This window comes from Felis catus, chromosome B3, assembly GCF_018350175.1.
Source record: "Felis catus isolate Fca126 chromosome B3, F.catus_Fca126_mat1.0, whole genome shotgun sequence".
Lineage (NCBI taxonomy): Eukaryota > Metazoa > Chordata > Mammalia > Carnivora > Felidae > Felis > Felis catus.
This window is the reverse complement of record NC_058373.1, coordinates 90,139,198-90,166,963: the sequence shown is the minus strand read 5'-3', so window position 1 is coordinate 90,166,963 and position 27,766 is coordinate 90,139,198. Positions and strand designations below refer to the sequence as shown.

Genomic DNA, 27,766 nt, shown 5'->3' with positions numbered 1-27,766 from the left:
CCAAGTGTCTTGAATTTAACAGCTAAAGTTCCAGCCTGTGCGAGTGGACCAAGTCAAATATTTGCCAAGCAGGGTACAGCACCGAATGGACCCAGAACCCAGGTCACAGCAGAAAGCCACCAATACTTGCACTGCCTACTTGTAGATTTCTTTTATAACAAAGAGAATCAACCTTCAATGTGGTTCAATGTACTACCATTTTAATGTGGCTGAAGCTAGCTCTAATGAACAATAAGAACACAATTCATATAAAAGAAAAATGAATAACCAATAAACACATGAAAAGATGCTCAAACAACAGTGAGATATTAGATAACATCCATCAGTCTGACAGAAATTTAAACAATTATAATAACAAAAGCACTGGGTGTTGTATGGAAGCCAATTTGACAATAAATCCCATATTAAAAAAAGAAGAAGAGCAGATGGCCTGGATATGAGGGGAAACTCACATATTGCTACAGGACTGTAAATTTTGATGGCATTTTTCAGAAATTAAATGGATAATATTCATTGAATTTTTGACCCAAAAAGTGTTCTTGAAATGCACCTCATTCAAGGGGGAAAAAAAGAATTTAAAGATCCATGGACAACAATCATATATTTTATGTTGCGTGGTTTTAGTGGTAAAAATCAGCAGAATCAATGTGATATCAATAAATGATATCAATGAGTATATGGATGAACCAACTACTACCAGATTTATTATGAAGGAATTACAATAAATAAATTGGAGGTATGCTAGTTGATGTGACAGGATTTCCATAAAGTATGCTTAAATAATGAATGTGTATAATGTGAACCCAGGCTCATAAAAGCTAACAGTGATAACTTACATGCATAAGTATGGGGTTTGTGTATGTTTGATATAATGGAAAAAAATTGTATTGCAGAATACAGAACAAAAGACACATGTATAGACTGTGTAACTATCATTTACTATAAATATGTTAACCCCATACATATCATATATATGATATTCAAGCATGATGAGACAGATAACATTATAAGCATATTGCCAAGGATTACTTAGCGTAGGGATAGAGTCTGATGTGGATAAAAAGGAGTGAAGCTAAGGAAATAAGAAAGAGAAAGCTTTATCTCACTTGAAAAAGGTCTATACAATTGTTTCAAAATACTATCATTGTGTGTGTGTGTGTGTGTGTGTGTATGTGTGCATGCACGTGTGAGGGGGCGGGGAGAGAGAGAGAGAGAATGGTGTAGGAATGAATAATCACCAAAATACTAATGGCCATTTTAGAACGACTACTAAAGATATTTTCTAATACAAAATAATACGTATTATTTTCATGTAAGATCTTTAACCTCAAATTGTATTAGTTTCATTTGTAACAATTTAAAACTTGCATTAGCTACCTCAAAACTTTTCACAATGTGGAAGAAGAAACTTTGAAAACCGGAAGCTATGAGGACATCAATATGTATGTACATTAGAATCTTCCCAGTCTCCAGGAAATGCAGCTACTGAGAGTAGTGTGTTATGCTGGCCTGTTTTGATATTCATTTATTTATTTATTTATTTTTATGTTTTAACTGAATACATTCTGAGGCTCATTTGCAATTATATTAGTAAATTTATAAGAAAAATGGTTATATTCTCCTTTTGAAAAAATGGTATGTTAGTACTTTAAAATGTTTCCAGACACAAACAAGAGAAGTAGTCAAGCCACATAATAATTTATCCTTATAATTAATGGATGAAGCATACAGCTGGCTGCCCTGCTTACATCATTTCATAGGTCACATGAGATATAACAAAGTATATCTTAGATTTATCCTTCATTAAAAGCATTTAAGTCATGAGCAGATAGAATCCAGAAACCTAATTACTTACAATAAGCTTATTTCCCCAGAGATATACCATATATTCCAGCTAACATAATAGGTATCTTCTTTATTTCCTCTCCCAAAATATTTTTAGAAAGGCATTTACTCCCTGTTGAGTGCAAACCAAGGAGCTGCTCAGAGAGTGGCATGATCCTTCATACTTCATGGTGACTATGACATTTGAAAATCAGCCAAGGAAGTGAGTTGTTACAAAGAAACTTGTCTTAAATACTGACAACAGATAAAAGCAGAAGAACTATCTGCAAACCTAAAAAACAAGCTTACAAATTAATAACAAATTTGTTTTAAAAAAAGTATAAAAGAGGGGCGCCTGGGTGGCTCAGTTGGTTAAGCACCCTACTCTCGATTCCAGCTCAGTTCATGATCTCACAGTTTGTGAGTTCAAGCCCTGCATTGGGCTCTCTGCTGTCAGCATGGAACCTGCTTTGAGTCCTCTATCCCCGTTTCTCTCTGCCCCTACCCTGCTCATGCACTCTCTCCTTCTCTGTCTCAAAAATAATCATTTTTGTAAAAGTACAAAGGATAAAAAAATACCCTAGCAATGGATATAATCAGTAACAATATATTTTGGACATGAGGATAAGGAAAATGATGTTAAGTAAGTAATTAGTCTAGAAAATGGATGTGAAATTCTCATTGGAGGCTTGGTACAAGCAATATGGTACCTGTCATAAAGTACTGAGAAGATGAGACAATGTGAGGGAAAGGAGAGAAAGAGAAATCATATGGCTACCCTGGGAGTTTAAAATAATTCCCCAAACTACACCTGTGGCTGATGCCATCTAAACATGGCCTCTGTGTATAGAGAATAAGATAGCACTCTTTAATTAAAAAATAAGATAAAATCCAGTAGTCATTTGGAAAAGTCTATTTTGGCTACTGTTGGCCCACAGACTTTTAAAAATATACTGCCCTTAATTTATTGTGGAGATATTATCTCCTTGAATCTAGAATATAGAGGTCATATTCTCAGAGTAGGAAGTTCTGGGGTAAATAATGGAGCTAACTAGTTTGCAGTGATAAGCAAATCAGACCCAGAGTTTTGAGAACCTCTCCACCTATATACACTGTGCTTCACATTATCATGAGTATTAAGTCCTATTAAAAAATTCCCTCAAAAATGTCCCACTAAAAAACTAAAAGTGAAGTGATTTCCCCTAGTAATACTTGTATAATAGGGATTTTAGGAAACACTTCAACCTTAAAATAAGACTGGGCCCATAACAGGTAACACCATTGAGGTGACAATACTTTGCAAGGCTGGGGAAATTTTCTTCAGAAAACTGTTTATGCTCTGAATCAGTATCCAATTGTGGGGGATAAACTTGAGAATCCCTTGGGCTTACACCAGTGGCTTAACAAGGCATAAAGAAATACAAATTCATAAAATGCTCACACCTGAGTTTGGGTAAACCAGACTGGTACCCCAAGAATACGGGGGTGCAAGGCACCCCTAGAATAGTGAGGCACAAAGGTTCCAGGAATAGGGAGGTGCAAAGGCACCCCAAAGTAGAGAGGGGGTGCAGAGCCCTCAGAATAGAGAGGGAAAGGCAAAGGCCTAAAATAGGAACAGGCGCATAGGGGCCCAATACATAGGTATATGAAATAAACAAGATTAGATATTCAGGGTGGAAGCACCCCCAATTTAGTAGTATAGCAGAAAAGCTGCTTTCACAGGAGGATAGGGCCAGGTTAGGTACATTGGTGAAGTGGACTATGGACCACTGTGCTGTAGGCAAAGCAGCCCAGAGTGGAGATGGTTAACAAAAGAAAAGGTGCCTTATTAACCCTGAGGTTATCCCCCCTATCTTCCTTATTCCCTAGGCTAGCAAAGATTAATAGGCACAGATCCTCCTATCTGCTGTTAACAACCATCTACTCATCTGCCTGGTGCCTAGATTTTCTTTTATATTGACCCAAACCCCAAACACTGTATATCTTCAAAATCCCCCTCTCCCTCACATCCTGCTCTTTTGCTAGATAAGATAGAACTTTAGACCCAGAGTCTACAACATCCAATAAGTCCAGGAATCAAGGGGTGGAAATGCAGGTGGCACTACTCACCATTACCCCTAGTGACTCACTAGCAAAATTTTTGATTCCTGTTCCCATGACTTGATGCTCTGCTGGCCTAGAGATCTTAGTTTCAGAGAAAGAAATGCTTCCACCATGAGACGCAACAATGATTCCATCGAACTGGAAGTTAAGACTGTCACCTGTCCATTTTGGGCTCCTCATGCTTCTGAATCAACAAGCAAGGAAGGAACTTAGAGTGCTGGCTAGAGTGATTGATACCGAATACCGAAGGTGAAATTGGACTATTATTCTACAAGGGAGGTAAGGAAGAGTATGTCCGGAATATAGGGGATGCCTTAGGTATCTCTTAGTATTACCATGACCTCATGATGTGACCATGACCTCAGGTCATGATCTCATGGTTTTGTGAGTTCATGCCCCACATCACGCTCTGTGCTAATGGTGTGGAGCCTGCTTGGGATTCTCCCTCTCCCTCTCTCTGCTACTCCCCTGCTCACGCTGTCTCTATCTCTCTCAAAATAAATTAATAAACTTAAAAAAAGTGACTATAAAAAGAAGTGTACAAGCATGTAACTTGTTACAGAAATAGGGATTGCACTCGTGATGAGTGTTTTCTCCTTATTTTTTATGTTTATATGTATCTATACAAATATTAGGCAAATGACTCTGGTTCTTCTCTTTCCTGTTTTTTTTTTTCTTTTCTTTCTTATTCCCTTATGACATGACAAAAGTTATATGGACTTTATATCAGTATTTAAGTATTGCTAATTTCAAATCATAGCATTTGATTATCAAAAGAATAAACATTTAAGGATTCTATGTGGAAGGGATTAGTGTTTTCAGTTATACACAAAATAACTGTATCATGTTTGGTAAAATTATGACCTTGTTATTGGTTTTGCTTGGAGATTAAATATGCTTTATGGAGATGCGTACAGATGTCCAATTGACAAGGGGTGGATTTGTGATGGTTAATTTTATGTGTCTACTTGACTAAGCTAAGGAATGCTCAGAGACCTGGTAAAACATTATTTCTGAGTATGTCTGCAAGGCTGTTTCTAGAGGAGATTAGCATTTGAACTGGTAAACTGAGTAAAGCAAATGGCCCTCCCCAATGTGATTGGATATCACCCAATCCACTGAGAACCCACGTAGAACAAAAATGTAGAATAAGGCAAATTCCATCTCTGCTTAAAGTAATAAATCCATCTTCTCCTGCCCCCAGACATTCGTGCTCCTAATTCTTGGGCTCTGAGACTTCAATCAAGAATTATACCATCAGCCCCTCAATTCTCAGGTCTTTGGATTCAGACTGAATTATACTAGCAGCTTTCCTGGTTCTACAGCTTGCAGTCAGCAGATTGTGGGACTTCTTGGGTTCCTTAACCACATGAACCAATATCTATAATAAATCTCCTCTTATATATATTTATCTTTCTGTATATATCCTATTGGTTATTTTTCTCTGGAGAACCCTGACCAATACACAATTGGGCCTTAAAATAGGGGCACCTGGGTGGCTCATTTGGTTAAGTGTCTGACTCTTGATTTTGGCTCAGGTCATGAGCTCATGGGTTCATGAGTTCAAGCTTCACATCGTGCAGAGTGCTTGGGATTCTCTCTTTCCTCTCTCTCTATAACTTCTCCTTCTCTCTCTTTCTCTCTCTCTCAATAAACAGTTTAAAAAAATAATTGGTCCTATGACAAATCAAAATTCAGAAATTTAATAGTTTAATGTACTATGACTTTCAGCAGATTGGAAAGCGTTTCTAATCATGAACAAGTAAATACTTCTGAAAACTAATTTAAGCAGCACAAAAATTACCTCAGATTTAAACAGAATCTCAACATGGCTACCTAAAACATTTGGAGGCTGACTTCCAGGAAGAATCTCCTAACATAAAGAGGCGCTAGACCTTACAAATGACTGGATTGGAAAGGTAGAGGATTAAAAATAAAACACTTTCCATGAAGAGGAATCTTTTCATTCATAGAATTTTGGTGAAAAGAAAACCGCCTCCAACTCAGGTGATACTAATCTAGCTCTGAAGAGCAGACACACTGATTAAATCTCAACCAGAAATGCATTACCTTGGGGGTCAACATGATGTCAAAGTGTCTTCTCAGTGTGATGAAATGCACCTCAGAACCCAGTGCTACAGGATCATTTATGCATTATGCAGCTTTGGAGCTGAACATGCCTGATGTTCCATTTTCCCACATCCAACTGAATCATCTACTGCCCATAATTATGAGCTCCCCCTACTTCCAGGGAAAAAGGATGAATTAAATATTAAGGCTGGTTCCCAGAAGAGCCGTATTTGGAAATACTGCACTTCCCACATATAATGAAAGAAAGAAAAAGATATTCAATCACTTACAATCCTAAAGAATGAAGTAATGCTATTATCAATATTTAGGCTAATTCTAAGTATAGGCTAAGGAGGGAATAAAAATGAAAGTTTGTCTCTAGGAGAGTCAAATCTGAAAATGCCACCAATTCTCATATATTAAAATATTAAAAATATTTGCATTCCTTTCTGGTCCCAGAGAATGGATTAGTATCAATCATCCAACTTAAGTAATTCAGGGGTGTGCAAAATTAAGTTATAGTCTTAATTCAGGTATATTCTTTTTCTCCTACTTCAAAAACTTGGAACTAAGCAGAGGAGAAAGCACTTTGATGTGAAAACGCTCTGCATTTATACACAAAGCGTTCATTCAGGTAAGAGTTGAGTATTCTGGAAAGTCAGAGGGGCTTATATATTGTGTGAAGTATTTTTTGCAAGGTAGAGAATATATTCCACCCATTTTAATTAAGAAACCAAAATACATGAAGGATAAAGTCCTCCAAAGGAAAAAAAAAATTATACTATCAGGGTGTGATTTAAAAAAAAAAGGCAGACATAATAATACTGATAAAACACTTTGACATCTATTGTACCACCTGCCAATACCATCTTAGAGACTGAAGTGTACTGATTTCCAAGAGCTTTTACAATGAAATGATCATCAAATCTGGGGCATTTACTCTGGGAAAAGTGCACAGCATTCTAGACAAGTATTTATAAATAGTCATTCTCCCAAAGGAAAGAGGACAAGGAGCAAAAACTGCAGCCCTTTTAAAAAGGAAAACACTTCAGCCGGGAAAGAGCACTGTCTTACTGCCATTGCTCTGAAGGCCATTCTGTTTAATGGGGAAAATAAAATGTACTCAAAAAGAACACTGAGAAAACTGGTCAAATAGACAGTAATTAATGCTATTTTTTAAAAGCAGGAAATATTTTGATTCAATGGACATGGAGAATAATTTGATTTTTCAAGAAAAAAAAGGAAAAAGTCCAATGCTAGATTGTAGAAAAGTTTTCTTCTAAGGAGACATTTTCGAGGCAACATTAATTATCTTAAATTTCCTCTAACATAATCACGTGGTATGTAAGTCGACTCATCATCGAATATCACTACCCATCATCTACATTAAAAAGATTGGGAGAGGGGCTCCTGGGTGGCTCGGTCAGTCGAGCATCCTACATGGGCTCAGGTCATGATCTCACTGTTCATCAGTTTGAGCCCCACATCGGGCTTTGTGCTGACAGCTCGATGCCTGGAGTCTGCTTCGGATTCTGTTTCCATCTCTCTGCCCCTCCCCTGCTTGCTCTCTCTCTCTCTCTCAAATATAAAATAAAACATAATTTTTTTAAAGATTGGAAGAAATTAAGTTAAGTAATTAAAATAATGACAATATTTAATTGCTAATTAAGCAACTATATTCCATTTGTGGATAAATATAGACATCATCATCAGCCTTTGATGGCTACACTGAAGTCTTAAAATATTCCTAATTTTTAAATTTGGATTTTCATTTCTTTCTTCTTGAAGTCTTACCAGGACATCTAAGAGGATCTTCTAATAACTAAATCAGACACCAGAATTTGACAGTGATACAGGAGTACCATGGTTTGAAGAGCTAGCTGGATTACTTAAAGCACATAATAATATACTTTGAACTACTTCAGCTTGAGAGAAGGAGGCTGTTTCACCAAGTTCTTTCTGTGTTTCAACTGAGAAATAGAAAATGTATACATTTAAATAGTATTGTATATACATCGGTTTCCAGGGAGTAGAGTGAGAATTAACGTGATTAGGCTTGTAAAATATTCCTGAGCCCTTAAATAGAAACTGGACTTTTTATAATCAGGATTTTAGTTAAGTATTGTGCCAATGTGTTCATATTGACTTAATTCAGAAGTGTAGGTTGTCTGTGAGATGTTGGATTTACTGTTTGATCATTCTCCTGCCAGCACCCCCAACCAACTCTATCTTCATCCTGATAAATCACTTTGCCTCCTTCACCTCTGGGGGCCTCTCATCTTTCTTCTGATTTTTTGCTATCATTCTTGTGAGCTACACCTGGAATTCTTACTGTGGAACTCGCATTTGAGTCAGCTTTGTCTCTTTTGATGACATTTCAAATCAACTGAGTCCTTTTACTACCAAATTTTTATCACATTCCATCTCCACTTTTTTGCGTTAGCAGAAACTTGGCATTTCCCACACATCAACAGCCATCTTGCCCAAGTGCTCATTACGAAAGGCCATATTGTCTCTCTTGGCTCCTGATTATGTGTGAAAATGTAGTGAGGGCATACTTTCTGTTAGACAGGTCATTTTTCATTTAAAATACTGGCAGTAGAGCAAGAACAGACTCTCTGCACCACTTTGAGGAAGTTACCTTTCTTGACCTGTGGTGTCTTCATTGGTAAAGTAGACAAGACCTCAATTTTTCTAGGCTTCACTGACTTGTGTTTACAGATGGAGTCCTGACAATAATCATTACCAAGATTTCATTTAAATTCTCACCCCTCTGCTCCCAGAACTTTATCCATCTACCATATCTGTACAGAATCTTCACAAATCCTACATCTACTCCTGGGCAAGACTGATCTCCCTGCCATTGTCACTGCTCTGCGTGGTTCTGTTTCAGTGAACTTCTTGGCTAGGGATCACCTACCTTAAGGTGGGAGGCTTGTTAAACTGCAGTTTATGAATCAGTAGATCTGGGGTGGGGCTTGAGGTCCTGCATTTCTGAAATGTTCCCAGATGCTGCTGCTGGCCCATGGGCTAAATCTGAGAGGTCACAGACTTTCAGATTAGTGTGCTAAACTCAATTTTCCTTTGCTATGATACTATTACCATTGTCTTGAGCCTTTCCCAATAATGAACTGTCTGTGTCAAAAGAATTGAGGGAATTTACCTCTCCATCACATTACTCATTTCCCTAAGTATTACACCATTACTTAGGTATAATGTAACAATGGATCCATGCAGCTGAACTGGGAAAATTTTCCATCTAACACGTCAGAAACTCCCATTTGGTAACTAATGGTTTTGTTTTTTGGATTTTTGGTTTTTTTTTCCTTTTAAATGGTTTAGTTATTTATTTATTTATTCATTTATTTATTTTATAATTTAACTTTATATTTTATTTTTTAAAATTTACATCCAAATTAGTTAGTAAATACTGAAGCACTGATTTCAGAAGTAGATTCCTTAATGCCCCTTACCCATTTAGCCCATCCCCCCTCCCAAAACCCCTCCAGCAACCCTCAGTTTGTTCTCCATATTTATGAGTCTCTTCTGTTTTGTCCCCCTCCCTGTTTTTATATTATTTTTGTTTCCCTTCCCTTATGTTCATTTGTTTTGTCTCTTAAAGTCCTCATATGAGTGAAGTCATATGATTTTTGTCTTTCTGTGACTAATTTCACTTAGTATAATACCCTCCAGTTCCATCCACATAGTTGCAAATGGCAAGATTTCATTCTTTTTGATTGCTGAGTAATACTCCATTCTATATATATACCACATCTTCTTTATCCATTCAACCATTGAGGGACATTTGGGTTCTTCCCATACTTTGGGTATTGTTGATAGTGCTGCTATAAACATAGGGGTGCATGTGTCCCTTCGAAACAGCACACCTGTATGCCGTGGATAAATGCCTAGTAGTGAAATTGCTGGGTCATAGGGTAGTTCTATTTTTTAGCTTTTTGAGGAACCTCCATACTATTTTCCAGAGTGGCTGCACCAGCTTATATTCCCACCAACAATGCAAAAGAGACCCTCTTTCTCTGCATCCTCGCTAACATCTGTTGTTGCCTGAGTTGTTAATGTTAGCCATTTGGACAGGTGTAAGGTGGTATCTCATTGTGATTTTGATTTGTATTTTCTTGATGATGAGTGACCATTTTTTCATGTGTTGGTTGGCCATCCGGATGTCTTCTTTGGAAAAGTGTCTATTCATGTCTTTTGCCCATTTCTTCACTGGATTATTTGTTTTTTGGGTGTTGAGTTTGATAAGTTCTTTGTAGATTTTGGATACTAAGCCTTTATCTGATATGCCATTTGCAAATATCTTCTCCCATTCTGTCAGTTGACTTTTAGTTTTGCTGATTGTTTCCTTCGATGTGCATAAGGTTTTTATTTTGATGAGGCCCCAGTAGTTCATTTTTGCTTTTGTTTCCCTTGCCTCTGAAGATGCGTTGAGTAAGAAATTGCTGCGGGCAAGATCAAAGAGGTTTTTGCCTGCTTTGTCCTCGAGCCCACTCTGGCTGGCATCGTCTTTGTTTTAGGAGACATTCTTTTCCAAGAAAATCGTTAATCTTCCTTCTAAATTATCTTCTGTATGTTTTGCCCAATAAGTTCACCATATATTACTAGCCGGAACTTCAGTAGTAGGAAATAATTTAAATACATTAGGTCTCCCATATTATAATTATTACTTTCAAGACTTGTTATGTAGATAAAAATAATATGTACATCATATGGTTCACAGTCTGTGTTCAATAAGTGTTATCTATCCTTACTGTCCATCAATACTTAATGAGCACTTGAAGTGATTAGCACCAAAAAAAAAAAAAATTCGTGAAGTCATAGTTTTAGAGTAGCAGCTAGCTGATTAGCAAATCCTAAATTTAAAAAATGTGTTTACTCATATATCTAGCAGATACACATGGACTACCAAATACCTATTATGGATACACCAGGGAATAAACCAATTAAAGTCACTTCCCTCGGGGCACCTGGGTGGCTCAGTTGGTTAAGCATCTGAAATTGGCTCATGTCATGATCTCACAGTTTGTGAGTTCAAGCCCTGCATCGGGCTCTGTTGCTAACAGCTCAGAGCCTGGAGCCTGCTTTGGATTCTGTGTCTCCCTCTGTCTCTGCCCCTCCCCTGCTCATGCTTTGTCTCTCTCTGCCTCAAAAATAAATAAACACACAAACAAATTTTTTAAAAAGTCACTTCCCTCATGGAGGGAACATTCTGGAGGAGGAACTAGAATCAGAAATTCATTTTAACTTGTTTGCATTAGCTATGAGCACAGTTCCTGTCTACAGTAAACCCTTGGTATGTATACGTATGCCTTAGCTCATATTGTCAAAATTGTTGCCATCATCTTTACCAGTACAAAAACAATAGGGGTCAATCATCTTATATCTTAATTCCAGTTCTTTTGGACAAGTAATTTACCTTCTTCATTATGAGCCTCCTCATCTATACGTTATAAGTATTGGACTGTATTAGCTCTAAATCCCTTCCCAACCCTATTAATCTATAATTTTACTATACACTCTTTCCAAATGTTCAAAACTGGGATACATTTTCTCCCTCCTTGATAAATCCAAGAACTGGTGTGTATGGTTTATTTTCCATCTCAAATTTGCAGACATCTACTAACTTTAAAAATCACATTGTGAAACTTCTCTCCCTCAAGCCATTTATGATAATATTCACTCTGTGTCAGTCATCTGTGCCTTGTACAACCATGTTTTGTAATTTATCATCTCTTACCATATTGTAATCTCACTGTTTCCAATATCTTTTCACCCACAGATCTCACAAAGTAAAACATTTCCCTCTTTATATTCATCAGAAACTTTAAACCAAAGTGCCTTCTAATTCACTCAATTCATTGGTTCATTTCCAGCTACTTGTATTTTCCCTGAAATGTATGGTCAGCCATTCCCATTCCCAGTAAGCAAACCTTACTCCTCTCCACAATTGGGTTCTGTGATACTATCAACAGTATCCTCTGTGATGCTATCAATGAGTCCCTCTCTGCACATGCTCAACTACTTCTCTGCTGCCTCCCCTAGGCTGCAGAGCATAGGTGGAGAAAGCATCAACACCAAGCATCTATTCATCCAAAAATGTATGGGTCAAGTAGCAAGTACACTCTTAATGTTGCTTTAAAAGTGCTTTAGGCACAGGCACCTGGGTGGCTCAGTCAGTTAAGCATCTGGTTTCCGGTCAGGTCACAATCTCACAGCTCATGGGTGAGCCTCAGCCCTGCTTCAGGTGAGCACGGGCCCCACTTGGGGTGAGCCCCGCTTCTCTCTCTGCCCCTTGTGGGATTCTCTCTCTCTCTCCCTCTCTCTGCCCTTCGCTCACTTGCACCCTCTCTCCCTCTCTCAAAAAAGAAAAAAAAAAGTGCTTTAGTCATGTCTTGCTGATTACTTTTCTCCTGATCTGTAAATCCTCTCCTCTTTTTCATTGTTGACAGCTATTTCTCCTAATGTGAATAGCCCAATGATACACTTTCCCTCTTCAATTTGTTTTTCATTGTTGAAACAGACAAAAATGGGTCTTTTTCTCTTTCCATGGTTACTCTCAATTTTAATTTTATTTTATTTCTCTCATTGCTCTTTGTAATAGTCTTCCTTTTACTATTGGCCATATCTCCATATACAGTGCATGTCATTTTCTGATTAGTACCTGGTCTTGACTCAATGACCTTGTTCTCAGTAAGGCTCTCATCCATGTGATATTAATGTCACATAAACAGGTAAGGACATGTGTTCATGAGATATGTGGATTTTGACACTATGACCAAAGTCATTTGGAAACAAAACAGCCCTGCTGTACCCTAGATTCTACTTACTCTTTCAAAGACGAACCAAGTTCTTGAAATAGTCTTACCTTTGTGAACTGCAGAACCCCTCTCCCCAAACTCCTCCCTCGTATTATTTTGACATATTGCCTTATCTCTCACTGCAGTTTATCTCATTTTCACATGTATCTTTTAAAGTTGTGCCCCTATCTTTCTGGGGGTAGGGGTGAGGGTGAGGGTGGGGAAGTAGTGCCCAAGGACTAAGAAACAGGCATGAGCAGATTAGCTTTTAGCAAGATCCTCACTCTGCTTGTACCTTGCAGGAGAGCTTCTGGCCCTGCTGCTGTAGGTGTGGTCTCCATACCAGAAGCATTTCATCACCTTGAAGCTTATTTGAAAAGCAACAGGCCCTACACCCAAGACCTACTAGGTCAGGATCTTCATTTTAACAAATTCTCCCAGGTGATTCCTGTGTACATTAATGTTTGAGATGCCCTGATCTAGCTCCTGTCACTTCTCTGGTGGTCAAAATGGGGGAAAAAATCTGTAAGTCTGTCATCTACTTTTCCCCATATTTCTTTTCTCAAACTCTCCTCAACTTATACTCTAATAAATTCATTGGCTTATACAGTTTCATTTCTACAAACCAACTTGGATCGCTTTTCCATTTTTGATACAATAGATGCTTCTGATCAATACTGTACGTTCAATCCCTCGGTTACAACCAGCAAATTTTTTTTTACCACCCACTCGCACAGTGACCGTATACAGATGATTACCACCGATCCATTAGCTATTACCAATGATCTCCCAATTTATAAATCATAGACAGTAAAATCAGATGATTTAGGAACTGGTGGGGTTTGGAGATTATGAATCCAACTCCTCTCATGGTGTCTGGCATAAAGCATGGCCTTAATAAATATTTGCCAAATATAAGAACAAAAATACAAAGAGAAAACAGATTTTACAGAGAATAAAGAATTCTATCCATAGCAGAACAAAGACTAGAATCTAGCCTCTGAAATCCTCCCCAGTTCTCCTTGCTCTGGATCATCTAGTTCCAGTCCTTGTTCTCTTATGTGTCTCTGTAGCACTGAATCTCAACCTTGGCTACAAAGGAACCACCTGAGGAGCTCTCAACATACTGATTTCTGAGTCCCAGACTTACAGATTCTGCTTTGGTCTGGGCTACAGCCTACATGGTGCAGTGTCTCAAGGCTCCACAGGTAATATTAATAAGCAGCCAAGATTGAGAACTACTGCATTATACAGTGTTCAGATTTAATGTGTAGGAAATCATTTTGCAATTTTTTTTAAAAGTAGAATCTGATAAAGGTCCTAGGTGAATCTAATGCTACTGGTTTTAGAACCACATTTTATTTTATTTTATTTTATTTTATTTTATTTTATTTTTTAATTTTTTTTAACGTTTATTTATTTTTGAGACAGAGAGAGACAGAGCATGAATGGGGGGAGGGTCAGAGAGAGAGGGAGACACAGAATCGGAAGCAGGCTCCAGGCTCCGAGCTGTCAGCACAGAGCCTGACGCGGGGCTCGAACTGGTGAACCACAAGATTCATGACCTGAGGCGAAGTTGGACACTTAACCGACTGAGCCACCCAGGTGCCCCTAGAACCACATTTTAATAAGAAGTTTCTATAGCATTTGGCAAAGTTAGCCCCTAGTCCAAAAGGAAGAGTTTCAGAATGTAAACTATCCAGGTTCTCCTGTAATCTCTCAGATTCCTTCCCTTTATTTTTCATAGGTTTCTCTTGCTCTACAAATTTCTTAAAGTTGTCCATCACCTAAGTGTAACCTATAACCTGCCTTTTTTTTCCCAAATAAAAAATTCACATATAATATAGATATCATTTGGCCATGAAAAAGAAGAAAATCCTGTCATTTGCAAAAACATGGATGCTAAGTTTCCATGCTAGCATGTTAGCATAATGCTAACATTATGCTAAGTAAAATAAGTCAGAGAAAGGCAACTACTATATGATCTCATTTATATGTGGAATCTACAGATAAAAATTAAAAAATAAAAAACTGGGGTGCCTGGATGGCTCAGTCAGTTGAGCATCCGACTTTGGCTCAGGTCATGAGCTCACAGTTTATGAGTTTAAGTCCCACATCGGGCTCACTGCTATCAGCGCACAGCCTGCTTCAGATCCTCTATTCCTCTCTCTCTCTCTCTCTCTCTCTCTCTCTCTGTCCTCTCTCAAAAATAAATACAAGAAAAAAATAATAAATAAAAAAATTTTTAAAATTAAATGCATAGAAAAGAGATCAAATTTGTGGTTAACATAAGCAGGGGGTCGGGGTTGGGGAATTGGATAAAGCTGGTCAAAAGATCCAAACTTCAGTCATAAGATAAATACTGGAGATGTAGCATACAACTTGATGATTATAGTTAACACTGCATATGGTATACTTAAAAGTTGTTAAGAGGGGAGATTCTAAGAGTTCTCAGAACAAGGAAAAAATATTTTTTGTATCTTTGAAATGATGGAAGTCCAGTCACTATAGTAAGCATTTCACAATATTAAGTCATTATGCCGTGCACTTTAAGATAATGCAGTGTTACATGTCAATTATGTCTCAATAAAACTAGAAAAAAGGGAAAAATTACATCTGTCCTCTCTGTGCACCAATTCTGTTAATTCCCACCCCCACCCCAGCCTTATTGATTTTATAGGAAATCAATATCTCAAACGTGTTAATTTTAATAATTTTCTAATTTCTCTGACCTCATTCCTTGCCTTAGCAATGACATAATCTAATTCTCCTACAGTAAAATCCTCATCATGTTATTTTAACTTCAGAAATATTTTAATAACCCATGTTGTCTGTGGTGTAAAATAAAATCTTATAAACATATTCATTGCATAAAATGTAAGCAGACCAGAATTTCATTTAAAATACATTTAAAATATAAAGATTGAGACACTCTTTAAAAACTATATTCTATTTATAATAGTTATACCTTAAGTAAAAGGACATAGAAAAGTTGAAAATAAAGGGATGGAAAAAGACAGCTTTCTCAAAAAAAAAAAAAAAAAAAAAAAACAACCACACACACACACAAAACAAAAGCAAAAAACCACTGGTGAAGTTTCATTTACATTAGAGAAGTATATTTTAAAAGAAAACCCTAGTGGTGCCTGGGTAGCTCAGTTGGTTGAGTGTCCGACTTTGGCTCAGGTCATGATCTCATGGTTCATGGGTTTAAGCCCTGCGTTGGGCTCTGTGCTGACAGCTCAGAGTCTGGAGCCTGCTTCCGATTCTGTGTCTCCCTCTCTCTCTGCCCCTCCCTTGCTTGCACTTTGTTTTTCTCTCTCTCAAAAATAAACAAACATTGAAAAAAAATTTTAAACAAAACTCTCTAATATAGATAAAGAGGAAAATTTAATGAGTCAATACAAAGGAAATGTTAATTACTAAAATCTCTGCTTTTTATAGCATCAAGATATTTAAAGAAAAATTACAAAACTTGAAGAAATAGACAAATCCAAGATTTAAACATGTCTCACAGTAATTATAAGATAATCAAACAATAAATAAGAAGACTTCTGCTTCCAATCAGGAGTAGAAATTTCTTGACTTCTTAAAGCAAAAAAAATAGTAACAATGTATTTTGAAGTTTATAGAATATGCTGATATAATGATTGTACAAGAGGCACCTGGGTGGCTCATTTGGTTAAGCATCCAACTTCAGCTCAGGTCATCATCTCATGATTCATGAGTTCGAGCCCCACATCAAGCTCTGTGCTGACAGCTCGGAGCCTGGAGCCTGCTTCCGATTCTGTGTCTCCCTCTCTCTCTGCCCCTTCCCCGCTCATGCTCTGCCTCTATCTTTCTCAAAAATAAATAAACATTTACAAAAAAAAATAATTGTACAAGTGGTAGGAGATAGTATTGGATAGATAATATAATGAATATTAAACATATAAAGAAGAAATGAAACAGGTAAAAAGCAAAACAGTAATTGTAAAGGGAGATTGTTAGAATGTATAATAGGCTAAAGACATAGACAAATTGTAAATAAAATGAATGGAAAAACAATAACCTGGCAACCACTAATCATAAGAGTCCTCTCAGGGTAAAATCATAATCCTAGACTGAAATGTGGTAGAAAAGTAGCCTTTCAGCTTTTGGCTACATATGCCTATAATAGAGCCTCCATAACATGGAGCTGTGTGGTATAAAGGTAATGCAGCTAGTCATGGTTCAAATGCCACAGTGAATAGATAGTTGTTTGTTATATTCCCTTATGGTTAATTTCCATAAACTATTTTTTAAAGTTTATTCATTTATTTATTTTAAGTAATCTCTACACCCAACGTGGGGCATGAATTCACAACCCTGAGATCAAGAGTCACATGCTCTTCTGACTGAGCCAGCCAACCACCCCAATTTCAATAGACTTTAAGTAACAATATTTTATAATTTTCATGTAACTTGTTTTGCTGAGGAGTTCTGCCAAGCTCCCTACTTCATCTTGACGGAAGTTAACAAACCACCATTTATATTATTTTTTTTTAATTTTAAGTAATTTCTACACCCAATATGGGGCTTCAACTCATGACCCCAATATCAAGAGTTAGATGCTCTACCAGCTAAGCCAGACAGGCACACCTTTCACCATTCATTTTTTAAAAGCATCAAATTCATTTGGACAATTATGGGGGAAAAAAGAAATATTCTTTAAGTCTTCATCTAGTTAAAAAAAACAATAAAAATGGAATCATAAGAATCTCATATACTTAATTCTTAAAATGCATATCTTGCATTGAAAACATGGAAGTTTAAGCAAATGATAAGATATATAACATTAATGATCAATTTGAATATTATTAATTTGGTTCCTACTTACCAAACGTGGATAAAAACAAATAATTAAGAATGGTTCCTAGTATTTTTGTGGGCCTACCACTTAGCCTGGAGAAAATACACATATTCCCATACCCCAAATTCTGCAATTTCAGAGGCTTTGCTGCCCTTCTGAAGCCCATTCACAAATCCCAGTGACAAGATTCTTATATCCAAGGAACATCCAATGAGTATCATGTAAAAATAAAAGATATGTGGATTGCCAATATGATGAAAGGACTAAAGGTCATATTTTTTTGTTTCAAGTTGGGTCCAGAAGATGTATATACCTAACATGTAAGAAATTTGTTGTTTATTGATTCTGTCTTGTTGTGAAAGAAGCCTCAGCACCCAGGCATTGATGGAATCAAATAATTAAAATATGATCTCTACTTCTGAGTAGTATGTGATTAAGAGCTAAGTGGAATTTGCAGTCTAGTGCTATTAGGTGTCTGGCTGGAGTGCACAGAGATATCTGTATCAGAAAGAAGCCACTTAAACTGTGATCTGAAGGAAGGACAGAATTTGAATAAGTAGAGATGAGGAGGAAGAGAATCTTAAACACAGGAAACAGATATACCTAAGGGAGAAGTCAAACACAACCCTGACTCTTCAAGGAGGAAGGGAATAAAAATAGTGCATATTTGTAGAGTGATTACTATATACTAAACACATCTCCAAAGCATCTTACATGTATCAACTTCATTGAATCCTAACAACGGTAATGTAAGTATACTTTATCATTCCAATTTCACAAATAAGGAGACCCTGGCATCTAGAGGAAGGGTACTGGCCCTTGCTTACCTATGAGAGCCAGAACTTGAAAATGAATTAAAACTCTGACCTCCAGAAAGAGTGATATAGGGAAGAGAGGAAATAAGTCTCTGTAGACCTTGCAACATGCCTAGATGCTCAATAAATAGATTTGGAATCAAGATTTGACTCTGAGGCATTTTATCTCTCTTGAACATATTGTGAGATATTAGAGCTTCTTTGGGCTTGGAAGTGATACCAGAAGGTGGTACTTTAGAAAGATTTATTTAACAATCTTGTTTGAAGAGAGGTGGATTGTCGAAAGTGGTACTGGAGTGAAAGAAACAAGGATTAATTGCCTCAAGAGAGGCGAGGATGAACAAATACAGATGACAAGCTGAAGCATCTGGTATCTAAGATGTAAGAGCAGCAAATAAAAGATGTTAAGAGTGGGGGGAAAATACTTTAAAGAGGGAAATGCTAGTTAATTGTCTTTCATTTTTAGGCTAAAATAATTGTTAGTTTCCCATTAAGACAATTTTTAGACTTCAGAAAAGAAAGTCCAAATTCTCATTTTAGACAATTATTGTATTAAGAACTTGATTCGTCTTTAAATTATAAAATTTCTTAATGGAAATCTCTTTACATAACTTTGTAGAATATTCTAGACATATTTTAAAGTATTCTCCTATTTGAAAATGAATTCCCTTTGTAGCAAAGGATGATCTTAACAGACTAATAATAAATTAAAAGAAAAATAGATATTAATATTTTTAGTTCATAATTCTCATGTTCCATTTTGCTAACATTTTGTCCTTGAAGAGGCTGTTCAAGGTTTTTACAAAATAATAAAATAGAAGCTTTTAACACTAAAATAGAACATGTAAGAAATGATAGTGCAATGTAATAGAATTCAACATCATTGAAGGAATACTGACTGAAAGTTAGAAAATAGAAAATTTAGTCCATTTCTCCCACAGTCATGCTTTCTGACATTATGCAAAGGTAATCTTCCTGGGTTTTATTTTGCTATTGGCTGAAATAAAAACGATACAAATTTCGGGACTATTCCAATGAGGAATTATGACTTCGTAACTTAACGAAATGTAACCAAATATGAAATTTAAAACAATGAGCTTCAGAGGCCCAAAGATCCACTGTGCCAAAATAATAAATGAAATTAATATTGTTACAGATGGCTTGAAACATAAGTTATAGAAATATAATTTATTTTGAGTTTCTCAAAGGGATACTTCCCTTAATTAACATTTTTATTCAACTTATATGTATATTTGAATAGGTAATACATCTATGCTGTTCATAAATCAAAACATACATAAAATTATACAGTAAAAAGTTTCTTTCTAGTCCTTATGTTCATACATCCAGTTCCTATATGAAAGTTGCAGTAATATGCATTCTTCCAGAGGTTTATATATGTATGAATATACAAGCACATATTTTCATTGGACTGTATTTCTGAATTATGTTATTTACTTCACATGCCATATAGCAACTTGATTCTTTTTTTTAAGAAGGTCTGACCAGTTTTATTAAGGAAAATTTTTGCATGATTTATAATTTACCAGTCTGTTCTGACACGCTTCTAATGATATCAGAATCACCTGGATCAATGAGAACCAGTGTGCACTCTGTAGTACTTCCCACATGCTGTGCCCAATTCAATATTATTGCCACATAGTGAAAACAGTTTGGGCCAACATAGTGGACTACTTTATTTCAGATTTCCTGAAGGCTGGGCAGTCGTTAAAGATGACTAGTTTTGTTTTACTATGTCTCATCATTTTCTGAGTCCACTTGTACCCCAGCACATACTTTCCACTTTTCATAATGAGCTGGAACCTAGAGTTGATTGACTCCACTGACTTTTTCTTCTTTTCAGCCACCACCTCCATGCCTTAGATGCAGGACAGCCCCAACCAAGAGCAGCTGCCAAAATGGCTGGGAGAGAGAAAGGAAAGAGCTCCCACAATGCCTTGATTCTTTAACTTAACATTATAGCTTGGCTGTCTTTCATATCTCTGTATAGGAAACTTCCTTATTCTTCTTCTGGTTTTTTTTTAATTAATTATTACATTTGGGGAGGTTTCCATTGTACGGACATACCTTAATTCATTTAACCATCAAATGCTACAGAAATTTAAGTTATTTCTGCTATTATAATAATACTACAGTATAAAATTTTTAATGCTTTTTTATTTTGGTGTGTGTGTGGGGGGGGGTGTGCATGTGTTTTAAGTAAATTCTACCCCCAATATGGGGCTCGAACTCATGACTCCGAGATCAAGAGTCACATGCTCCACTGAATGAGCCAGTCAAGCACCCAACAGTATAATTTTTATACAAATTTTATGTCATGAATATTCAACCATAGAACCAGTAATAAATTCATGGGAGAAAAAAATGTCTGGGTTAAAATATGCATGGAGTTTTAATATTTATAGATCTTGCAAAACTGTCCAACATGGGAGATGTACTGTTTACATTCTCAAAAGCAACAAGTGAGAGTGTTATTTTGCTACTAGTGACTACACCAATAGTGTGAGTTGAACAAGCTTACAGATGTCCATCAATTCAAGAGACTAAAAAATTCTATCAATGTTGCTTTAGGATTTGAATTTCTATAGGATTCTGATGGACATTAGGGTTAGGATTAAGACATAATTCCCTATGTACAAGAACCATTTCATCATCTTCTTTTATTAAAAATGTCTTCCCTTTGGGGTGCCTGGGTGGCTCAGTCGGTTGAGCGTCCGGCTTCGGCTCAGGTCATGATCTCACAGTCCGTGGGTTCGAGCCCCACGTCGGGCTCTGTGCTGACAGTGCAGAGCCTGGAGCCTGCTTCAGATTCTGTGTCTCCCTCTCTCTCTGCCCCTCTGCCTCCCTCTGTCTCAAAAATAAATAAAAACATTAAAAAAATGTCTTCCCTTTGTGTACAGGTTTAATTTTTGTGTTATTCTTGATTTCTAGAAAATCTTAAGCAATATTAACACATTCCTGTGATATAAATTGCAAATAGTTTTCCCGGCCTATGTATTTGATTTTGGTATTTTTGCGATACAGATTGTATTCTAATGTAACTGATTTTTGTAATGTTATCATTCTTCCTTCCATGGGCTCCAGACTAGGAGTTATGGTTATGAAGCACTGCTCCATTGTAAGATTATAAATTCTCTCAGGTTTTCCTCTTACATTACTAAGAGTTCATATTTTACACATAAATGTTTTATTTTTTCATCTTGGAATATGTTTTTTTTTGTTTTGTTTTGTCTTGTTTTCTGCTAGTTGGCTAACCATTTCTCCCAACACGACTAGTCATTTGTCTCAGTAAACAAAATTATATATTTCTACAACATAGCTGCCAAGATTATTCATCTTGATTTTCCACTTTTTCCTTCTCTTCTACAGGGCACAAATGCTTAAAAACAACAAGAAATTACCAAGATATACATGCATATATACATGTATGTGTATATTTATATATGAATTGAATGTTTAGAAGAACAGAAGCCAGAACTAAAGTCAACAGATAAAGTCAGTGGTTCTGAATGAAGATAAGTGCACAGTGTCCTTGGCTTGGTTATTCTTTAGGAAATCTGCCTAGTATCTGGTAAAGACACCAATTATTAACAAATTATTTCAAACCTGAGAGACACTAATCCTAGCCAATAAATGTGATATGATTCTCTTACAAGTTATTTGAAAAGCTGTCTTGGGCTTGGGGAGGGGATTCTGCATGGAAAAATTCTAAACTTTTTGGGTAGCAATAAAACTCAAAAGGGCATATGTAATTAATAATTGATGTTTTTAAACTACCTTCTAAGAAGTTCCTATTGACCCAGGATTTGTTATTAAACTAGACAGTAATGTGAGATAGGAGAGAAAAAGAAAACACACACATATTTAATGGCCCAAGGTCACAGATTAGATCATTTAGGATGAAAATCGAGAACTGAATGAAAATTTCAAGTTCTTGAAGTTAAATATGTAATATAGTCACTTTCTTAAGCCTCCCCTACAACATTTTCAGGCTAAATTACAGAAAAAATTAAAAGAATGTATTTTTATAATATTCTGACATGTAATAAAAATGAAGAGCTAAATGGAAATCGTTTTAATCAGAGCATCTGATGTAAACCACTGAAGTACTGTTACTAATGGTGATTTATACAACAATCATATATCCATGCACCATTCAAAGCCCCTCTCTTGTATTAACTCATTTATTCCTCAAGTAACCAAGTGAGCTAGATATGAGTATTATCTCCATTTTATAAGGAAGCTAGAGCAAACAGATTAAATAATTTGCCAAATGAGCCAGCTGTGCAGCAATAAAATGAAAAATGACAGCTTCATCACCAGATTTGACATGCAGGCATCTATGACAGCTGCAGAAACTAGCTATGGTGCCCTAATGAACACAGCCAAGATGTCCACTGCACATTACTGAAAGGAACTTCTATGTCCAAGAATCGAAAATCACCAACTGGAAATGGCTATAACTGACAGAAGGCATGCTCAGTAGCTGTCAGTGTAAGCCAGAATTGGAAGGAACAGGATCCAGTCCCAATTACAAGAAGACTCAGAGAAAGCAAACAGGCAACCAGTGGTGCAAAGCTAGAGGATGACCAGGAGACGTTGGCTAACCAAAGACTTTTATAGATAGAGATCTAGCTATTCAAGCTGGGCCCACACTAGGGAAAAAAGAATGCTCAAATTTGTCAAAGAGGTAGGTGTCAATGAGCCCTAAGAAAGAACCAGCACTCCACATATTCGGGAAAGAGTCAGGGGCATGGACATTTGGCAGTCACTTCTAGAGCTACACACATCACTGCCCAGGGGTGTTCGCCCACATGGGGCTATTTAACTTTAAACTGACTAAGATTAAACAGAATTGAAAATTCAGTTCTTCCATCACAGGAGCCACATTTCGAGTGTTAAAGAGTACAAATGGCTACGACTATTATATTAAACAGCAGTGCTAGAGTATATCAACTTTACCAAATATCCCCCTTGCTAAGTATAGGGTGATTTTGTTCTCTATTATTGTTTTACATCAAATTTTAGAATGAAGGAGAAAAAAACAAGGAGTGAGTGACAGCCAACATTGCATATTGAAGTCATATCATCATTCTTGTCTAAACCAACAGTCCAATATGTTCTGTTCACCTTGATCCTTACTACTCACAAACTCCAGAAGTAATTGCTGACAAGCCCTTGCAAAGAACCTCTTACCCCATGTAAAGGTCCTATTAGGAGTAAGAATTTTCCTGGCTTTTTTTTTCTTCCTTAGCTGAACAATTCCTAAAATACAAAATTGAAACTTTAAAAGAATGAAATACAACAATAAAAACAACACTTTCATCAACTGAAAATTAATTCCTCTAGCTCGCATTTTTCCCTCAAAAACATGCATGCTCCCTACTTAAAAAGAGCCTTGAGAAACCACAGAGGGGAAAAAAATGCAAAATCTATTGCATGATTCACTTGGCCATTCACAGAAGTATATTTCATTTGAAATATTCATTAAGGAAACTACTAAAATATATCATCTTTGTTGGTTAGTGTGGCCCAGCACAGCATACTTTAAACACGTCCCATATCAGTTTTCGTTTCTGAAAAATGGGTACAAAACTAGTATCTTCCTCTATGGCTAGGATTTTGACATTTTTTTAAATTGTGAAACTCTTCTGTGCAAACTGGTTTCAAACATTTCCTCAATGATCCAAAATTACAATCATGAGGTTTTGCAGAAATGTCCTCTACAACCCAGAGATACATTTCCAATGTCATGATAATCATATGATAAAATTACTGCACTCTTCCCTTTGCCTACCAAAAAAGAAAAAAAAAAGTGTAAAACTACTCTAAATGGACTTCAATGCCTTGTAACCACAATTACTACTCAGGGTGTCGACAAAACAAGAAAAGCACAGATTAAACAATTTTCTTTCAAAGGCACCTACAGACATCCAGATAACATAATGTAAAAACTCTTAGAATATGTGACTTCTTACCATCTTTCAATTACTGTTAATAATACAGATTCTTCCTAAGAGAACAAAATAGAATGCGGTTAAATTTGGAGTGAGAAGTGGTCTCTGAAGAAATCTCTATGGTTAAAAGAAAATACCCATGAATTAATATACAACCAAACATATTGAACACTGATGCAAAATATGCCTTGATAACAAAGTTGGTAACTTAAATTTTATGAAATATTCAGTCACAATGGAATATGAGAGATGTAAAAATAAATTTAACACAGTATTATAGTTGGATTTACATTTCTAACTAGAAATGGACATATATATCATAAAAGAAATGTAATTTGTAATTTAGGTGAATAATGGGTATCAGTTGTAGACATTAAAACTGCAATGGGTCTTTTTTAAAGAACCACTATTCTCTTGTTGAAGAGAACTTCAGCTTCATCTCATTCCTGGTTTCTAAAAATAGAAATTGCATGTTTTTACTAAAAATTTCAGAACTAAAAAAGGTAAGAAACTAAGCAGGATCATATGATAGTAAAGTGTATTTGCCCTTGAACTGAATATCCTAAATATTTCTTCTTTGTGGGTTGTTTTTCTGGTACTCTGATGTTTATCATTTCTTACTTATGTAAAATGTGTTTCACTGACTGATAATTAACACTGCCAATCCAAGAAATGAGTAAGTGGTGGGAGAAAATGCCCCGGTGGGCTTCTTGCACTGGATGGAGGATAGATTAGAGACTTCCAAGTCCCACCCAATTACATGGTTCTCTGAATGGTACTTCTTGCCCCTTCCTTTGATAGTCCCTTATAGAAATTCCTAATGTAATCTGCTGCTCTACTTCCTTGGTTTTCTTTAGCCTTGGTAAGCAGAAATGTCCCTAGTAGAGAACATTTCAGTAGCTGCAGTAGCATATCATTGTCTTACACCTGGCCACAAGCACCTTCCTGCCTAAACCAATACTGGAAACCAGACAGCATGTGGATTCTGAGACCATCCATTCTCTGAAGAGCCAGATAAGGAAGTCAAATTTAAAAATGGGCATTTTCAACCCTGCTAGTCTTAATATATAATATATATATTACATATATAATAATATTGATATAGTAAGCAAAATGTATATTTTGAGGAAAATAAGTATTATTTTGTAAGTCAGAGAAACCAAAATGACTTACTGACAAATTATCATGTGCTGACCAGCCAGCTGAAATACAATCATTGGTACCCAGACATTTGGCAGTTACCCTGCAGATAGAATTACTGTCATCACACACAACTTGTCTTCTCATGTATTGATTTGTGTGGACCATATCTCAATTCAATCAATACGAACACGTTAGGAGAAAGTCTTTTAAAAATTCTTTCTGATTGGATTCTACCTCACAGTAGAAAAACAATTCTTCTGAGATTGAATGTACATTGTATAATTATTCCTAAGTGGTTTTTTAATGTCATTGGATTAAAAAAGAAATTCCAGAATGTCTGAGTGCTAAAACACCCCAAGTAAATTAAGAACTTATTTACTTAGCTCTCAAGCTAGTGAAAGTCAAACTCATTAATCTTAGTAATAAATACCACCAAGAAAAATTGCCACTAGGAAAAAAGATACAAAATGTTGGCACAAATAACTGAAAATTGCTTTAAACATGTTCTGGCATGCTGTTACCTTTTGCAGTTAGAGAAATAGCATACATTTTGCATTTTTAAATACTGTTTACTTATTAGCTATTTTGGACACCACTTTAAAATTTAGTTAAAAGAATAGCATGTAGGGCACCTGGGTGGCTCAGTCGTTTGAGGATCTAACTTTGGCTCAGGTCATGATCTCACGGTTCATGGGTTCAGGTCCCGCGATGGGCTCTGTGTTGACAGCTCAGAGCCTGAAGACTGCTTCGGATTCTGTGTCTCCCCCCACCCCCCACTCTCTCTCTGCCCCTCCTCCATCTGAGCTCTGTCTCTGTCTCTCAAAAAATAAACATTAAAAATTCAAAAAAAAATTTTAAACAATAGCATGTAAACTTGTGAAATCACTGTTGTATACCTGAAACATTGTGTATCAACTACACTTCAATATAAATAAATGAATGAGTGAATGAATGAATAAATAAATAAATAAATAAATAAATAAATAAATAAATAAATACTAAAGGTGTAACAGCACTCAGATAAAATTAGCAACTGCCTATGGGAGAGAATATTAACTGTAACTTTAACTCCTATGTATTCCATACAAATGATCTGCAAACACTTATAAGGAGAGATTAATTTTGTAGTTATGTTTCTGGGAATGATGGAAGGTGAGGTAAATGAGGATATTTTCCCAGTGTTTGTAACAGTCAGGACTATTATGTGAGAAAAAAAGGGGAGGAAAGAAATAATGGAAAACATATTATCATGATTGCTACTGTGAACATATGAACAATTTCAATCTAAAGTAAACCTATTTTGGGGGTGCCTGGGTGGCTCAGTTGGTTAAACGTCCAACTTCGGCTCAGGTCGTGATCTCACAGTTTGTGAGTTCGAGCCCCGCGTCAGGCTTTGTGCTGACAGCTCAGAGCCTGGAGCCTGCTTCAGATTCTGTGTCTCCCTCTCTCTCTGCCCCTCCCCTGCTCACACTCTGTCTCTCTCTCTCTCTCTCTCAAAAATAAACATTAAAAAATTTTTAAAAATAATAAGGTAAACCTATTTTTGTTGTTTAATGTATATTGATCAAGCTGTATCCCTCCCATGAGATATTTTTCATTTTCAAAGAATAACATATTTGATTTTTATATCAGCTCACCTTAATATTTAAGTATAATCCCTTTATAAACTAGACTGGACAGGTATCATTTACCTTTTTTCTCCCTATAACTAGTAACTCTTCCCACATTCTCTAATTCCAAGTTCATGGTTCCATGTCCTGCTTTGTTTGCATGAAGACCAGCTTACAGAGCACATATGAACAAACAAACTCTCTGCCAGATTCTCACTAGGCTATCAATGCACAACTAAAATGGACAGTCACGTTATGCTAGAAAGTGAAGAATGGAATAATTCTTATGAGCAGTTGCTTTACATATGAGCAACGTTTTCTAAAAGGAAAATTATACTCCATTCAATTGATCCTTCCTTACTCTTATTTTTTTCTGATAACTAGATATTTCTAGGTACTCTTCCCGCTCTGTCTCTACACAAAGGATTCAGAGTAGATTAGAAACTAGGAGGCTTTCCCCTACCAATACCAAGGCAAGCAATTTACCTCCTATCAGTTCTTTCTGTCCTGTGAGGCTCTGTACTATGTCTCCCAGTCCTCTTTGTTTTGGTGAGCTGTGACCTTCTGGTTGGCC

The 27,766-nt window shown here is 36.3% G+C and overlaps 1 protein-coding gene and 1 pseudogene across 6 annotated transcripts in view; both read right to left on the bottom strand.

The window, feature by feature from the left end:
* LRFN5 (leucine rich repeat and fibronectin type III domain containing 5) overlaps positions 1-27,766 on the bottom strand; it is a 249,620-nt gene that overhangs the window by 158,007 nt on the left and 63,847 nt on the right. The gene's annotated exons all lie outside the window — the stretch shown is intronic.
* LOC101085292 lies at positions 19,998-21,154 on the bottom strand (annotated as a pseudogene).